Source organism: Pelodiscus sinensis, chromosome 1, assembly GCF_049634645.1.
Source record: "Pelodiscus sinensis isolate JC-2024 chromosome 1, ASM4963464v1, whole genome shotgun sequence".
Classification (NCBI taxonomy): domain Eukaryota; kingdom Metazoa; phylum Chordata; order Testudines; family Trionychidae; genus Pelodiscus; species Pelodiscus sinensis.
Genome location: NC_134711.1, coordinates 217,030,792 through 217,036,320, shown reverse-complemented (window position 1 = coordinate 217,036,320; position 5,529 = coordinate 217,030,792). Strand labels below are relative to the sequence as shown.

General features: G+C 39.7%; 1 long non-coding RNA gene across 1 annotated transcript; it reads right to left on the bottom strand.

Annotated features, from left to right (window-relative positions):
• Nucleotides 1-2,007: 2,007 nt before the first annotated feature.
• On the bottom strand, nucleotides 2,008-4,375 carry LOC142827018 (uncharacterized). The gene is made up of 3 exons (XR_012901362.1): nucleotides 4,136-4,375; nucleotides 2,691-2,839; nucleotides 2,008-2,116 (listed from the first exon to the last, which is right to left on the bottom strand). It is a non-coding gene; the product is annotated as an uncharacterized LOC142827018 (long non-coding RNA).
• Between the last annotated feature and the right edge of the window lie 1,154 nt (nucleotides 4,376-5,529).

Sequence of the window (5,529 nt, the reverse complement as noted above, 5' to 3'; positions counted from 1 at the left end):
ACTAATTGAATGAAAAGCATATGTACAATCGAGCAAGGAGAGCCACCTGTTCTCCAATATTCATCAAAATCTTCTTACAGTATTGACTTTAAATCTTCTATGTATTTGGGAGTGTTTTTGTGTTTCTTTCTGTCAATCTGTCCATCCATCTGTGAGTCTATTCATTCAAGAACTTCTCCTAAATGGTAAGAGCTAGGAGCACCGAATTTGGTATGCAGCTTCCTCTTAACATAACTTAAAGTAAGGTTTTGGTTGTGCCAGGACAATGGAATGTGCCTGGAATACAATTGTTTCTCATAAAATGAAAAGGCAGGAGTCTGGCAGAAGGGACAGTTATACTGAATAATGACCACAGGGGGCAGTAAGAGGCCAAAGATGGTGACTGGGGGACATGCACCCCTCTCTCGGATGTGCCCACTGAACTGCAACAGTCCTGGACAGGCACTTCTCACCTGGCCATAAGCTACTGCAGTGAGAAAGAGCTAATGTTGTCCTCTCTCCCCAGGCAGCCTGCATATTGAACCACTCGTCCCCAACTCTACTCCAAATCAATGATTTAAAAGAAGAAAAATAAACATTATTTTAGTTAAGGACCCAAGCAATGCTGGGTAAATCTTCTAATACCATATAAAATTGAATGTTTTATACCTAAAAATAGAGATGAACCAGATCTCAAAGGACACATTCAGATCTAATGTATAATTGCTAAAAGGCCAAAGGCTTTGGATTTGTCCAGTCAGGTTTAATCAGTTGCAAAGCTACAAAGTTTGGATTCGGCTTCCTAAAAATTCTGAAGGTGTTCCAATGCAAGTGTTTCATTTAGGACTAGCTCTAACAAAAACCTTGGGTTTGGTGTGTGTTGGTTCTTGGTTCGGTAAAATGGCAGGAGTCCCAGAGGCTTAAGGCCAAATACCCAGTGAAAATACCGAATGATGGCAAGACAACAAGTTTTACTAAAGAAGGAATGATTTATTAAACTGAACTACTTAAATGAGTAACTACCTAATATTTGCCACACAACAATTTTAAACTCCACCTAAGTTACAGCTAAGTCAAATATATACACATTAAAAAAAACTGTTTCTTTAACACTGACAATAACAAGGATAAAAGTTACCACAGAGCAATATATTTTCTAACCTGTCTCTTTTAAACGACTCAACCACAGTGAGGGTAAATTAAATACTTACAAACTCAGCAACACAAAGACACACAAGGAATCGGAGCATGCTCGAGATTCGTACACCCCTTTTTAGATTCGGTGGGTGGGAGGCAGCCTTTGGGTGATCAGTCATAAGCCAGACTCAGATTCTGTCTTCCAATATTCGGGAGTCCTCCCCGAGCTAAGGGCAGAGAGGTTTTTATGTTCTTGCCTATTACCATATTTGGTGTTGTTTGTGCTCTGGGAGTAGCATGGGAGTGGTCTGGGTGTGGTGTGATGCCCATATATGGTGTTGAGTGCTGGACTCTGACAAGCTCCATTTTATTGGTAGATAAGCCTTGTTGCTATCCATGTGATGTGGATCCATGTGATGTGGTGAGGTTGCTGAGGTAGATCTCGGCTATACGGGGGCGAAGCCTGGCCAAGAGAACCCATACTTGACAGTGTGGATTGTCTCTTCTGTTGTGAGAGAACAGAATATTGGGTGTCTCATTTCACTCATAGCTTACTGCATTTGTTGTGTCAATACTAATATAAGGATCATTTTTAGCAAAAGTTTAGATTAAAAGTATTAGTTTGCTGGAATTTCCTGAAGGTCTTTGTAACTCAAGAGGAGATACTCTTGTAATATTTTACAGAGCTGTTGCTGATAAATGTTTTTGTAGTCCTTCAAAAAATGCTGATCAAGATGATTGTAAAGTACGTACCTTTTGGTGTGAGATGTTGAAGGCAAACTTTGAACACAGGATATAAATCCAGGATGTGATTTTAAACTCTTGATCATATCCAGATTAAATGTCTGCTTGACTAATTCATAACTCTTACAGCAAAACTGAAATTAGAGGTCTGGATAATACATTTCTTTTTATTGACAATCTGAGTTTTTACAGAGGCTGGACTTCTATCCTCTTCTCCATCCGCATGTTCCCTGTTGCCATGAGGTTTGTTTCCATTCTGGAGATGAAACAAGCATAGGGATGTATTCAAAGGATTCTGAACCATAGAAATCTTCAACATCCCTAATGTGAACTTTGATTTTTTTTTTACTCGTTATAGTGTTTGCCTAAAAACACATGTTCATAATTAAGGGTGTTATTAAAGAGCATGGAAGAGGAGCTTCAGAATGTTATTATTATAAAGCATTTGGGATCTGAAGAGGTTCTAGTTAAACATGTTTAGAAAACTGAAAAAAAAACCCATGTTCTAAACATGTTTAGAATATTGTGACTCACACATGCAAATAAATACGCCAAATAAACAAACTTCTCTCTTTTCCCCAAAACCAGCATATCTAATTTTCTTATCCCTCTTTAGTCACAAAAGTAGACACATGGGAATTAATTTTTCCAAGAATTATGTCACCGTTTTAAATTCATGTCTTCCATTGACTTTTTAATAGGAGTTATCTGAATAAAATCCCAAAGAACACTACACAAATGTATGCCTTGATAATTTTGGCTGTGAATAATGAGTGCTATGATTACAAGGGTGGGATGTAAGAGATGGAAAATAAGAAATCTCAACTCACGGTGTCTTTATGGCGAATGAAAGATGATTGGAAATGTCTTACTTCAGGGATTAGTTTTCACTGCTGTTAAGATGATTGATGAGTCTTGGAACTAGATGATTGCTCCTGGGTATGCAACCAAAGGGGGATTATAGAGTGGGAGTATGTATCTGGAGAGGGGAGACAGAGAGAAAGAGAGAGTGCACATCTTTCTCTTGCAGCTTAAAAAATTGTATCATTTTGCTGAAGCATGAATTTCTAATTTTCTATACCATGATAGTAGAACATACTGTGTTATGAATTTAAAAAACCAAGATTCAGCCATTCTATAATCATTTTGAAATTTGAATGAAATATTCTGGTGAATTTGGAAATAGGTTTTATTCTGATTAATGAGAAACTAGAAGATTTACCTGGTGTTCTTCAGTTCCTTAACTCAAGTACATTTTATTTTAATTCATTTAAATCATTGCTCTGAGGTAAGGCTAGGGATAAGGGGCTTAATATACAGGCTGCTCCAGGGAGAGGGGACAACCCCAGCCCATTGTCACCCCAGGAGCTTGGGACCAGGTGAGAAGCACCTGTCCATGGCTGCTGCAGCTCCAGCGGGCACATCCAGGGGTGCATGTCCCCCAGTTGGGGGACAGATGGACACACAAACAGACAAACTCTCTCAAATATATAGAATATAGCTGTCCCTTTCTCTCTCTCCCCTCCCCCCCACCCTCTGCTGGCCCAGTGGGGTTATAGTTGTCCCAGTCACCATCTCAGGACTCTTGCTTCCCCCGGTGGTCATTCTACAGTATAACTCTCCCTCCTGCCTTTCCATTTTATGAGAAACAATTGAACTCCAGACACATCTCATTGTCCTGGCACAACCAAATCCTAGCCTTGCTCTAAGTTATGATACGAGGAAGCTGCAGACCAAATTTAGTGGTCCTAGCTCTTACCATTTAAGGGAAGTTCTTGAACAAATAGACTCACAGATGGACACACAGACAGGCCGACAAAGTTTCTAAAATATTTAGTAGATAATTCTGTAATGCCATAGACTTTGATCCTTTCCTACTAGTAAGTTCCCCCTTTCAAAATTCTTTCTAAGGAGTTTCCTTGATTATTATATGTTTCCTGCCCTGGTGTATGTGACATCCAAGGCTTAAGTTCAGCCAAAGCCAATCAGAGCAGAATTCTGGTAAATATTTTCAAACCCATGGGAGCCCCGGCACATCCTAGAGGGCTTCCTGCAGAATTGAAGCCACAGGCTTTGACACATTCCTTGACTTTTAGGGATGATGCCCTGAGAACCCCTGTCCCACAGGTGAAGCTTGAGCCCTCAGTGATGGGTTGTGGGGGCTCTGGGAAATGGTCTCTGAGAATTTAATCCCTGGTAACATCTCATATTCAGTTTCCAGTTCTACTCTGCCCATTAGTGAGTAGAAGATGGCAACAGAGTGGTTGTATCTGACCTGCTCTTGCCTCTCATCAAAAGCTGACTCTGAGCCAACTGATGACCAGATTGATCAACTCTGAAGGGAATTCCAGGCTAATGTTCTACATCAGTAACTGAATAACCAGTGGTGGCTGCAGTTTGTAGATTAAGGGTAGATTAGAAGAAACAGGAGTCTCCTCCAGAAGGGGTTTGTTCAGAAATTTCTCCGTTTGATTTTCTCAAAAAAAGCAAAGTTTTAATGCACCATGCTGTATGAGCTTTTGTTGGCAGAAACTTGGCCCTGCTCTACTAGAAGCCAATACCTTATTACTTCATAATGAGCTTTGGAATGTCTGGAATCTAATTGTAGGTGCTGATTGAAGCCACATCTTTCTGTCTGCATTTTGTGAATATTAAAGGTCCCCTGATTTTTCTTTTTGAGATAAAGGATATTCCTCAATGTCTTGCTTTGTTGAAATCTCTCAGTTACACTCCCACCTCAATGGAGAAAACTCTCCCATGTTAGGAAGGCCCTCACGCAACAGAAAGAAATCTTGTCCTGGGTGTTAGAACTTAGTCTGGTGGACATATGGAGACATAAAATTTGTTTGTTTATTTATTTATTTAAATATTTTTAGCCCGCCTTTCCATTTAAAATATTCAATCCATTTACCCACGATGACAGCATTTTTTTTCCAACTCGCTCTACTTCTCTGATGATTTAACATCACCCCATAATGTATTTATAAACAAAGACATTGTGGGGACAATTTCAGTACCAAACAATGTGAATGTAAATCAGAAACTTTCCCTGCCAGAGACTGAGGCTCCTAGGCCAAGGTGGAGACTTAACAGCAAGGGAAACAGTAAAAGAAGCAGAATTTGCTGTTTCACCTTAATCAAGATTATTGGCTGTTAGAGGAAAGTATGGGCAAACTTCTGGCATGTAGCCTGACACACAAATCCAACATTTGTAAATGCCCTTAACATGTCCAAAGCTAAACACACATAACCCAAAAGGACATTAAATAACCAGTTCTGACTATATTTATTTGGAATTGTGCAGAGCAGACATTCACATTGCATCTACAGCCCTTACCATGGCCTTGGATGAATTCCTAAATGGGTTTCAACTGGAAAGAGCTCATAGAGGTCTAGATCAACCTCCGGGAAATAGATCTAACTGTGAAAAAAAAATGAAATACGATAAATTCCTGGTCAGTGATGGGTTTCTAGTAGAGCTTTATTAAAAAAGAAATCAGATGAAATATCCTATAGGCTCCTTGGTATGTTCACTGAAACCAAGAAGACTGGTCCCTATCTCTCAAAATGCAAGAAGCAGTCATACCTGTGTGGAGGCAGGAAAAGGGAATAAGGGAATTTGTGTGCAGCCATCTTGGTCTTGTTAGCAAGAGAGCAAGAGTCAGGCTA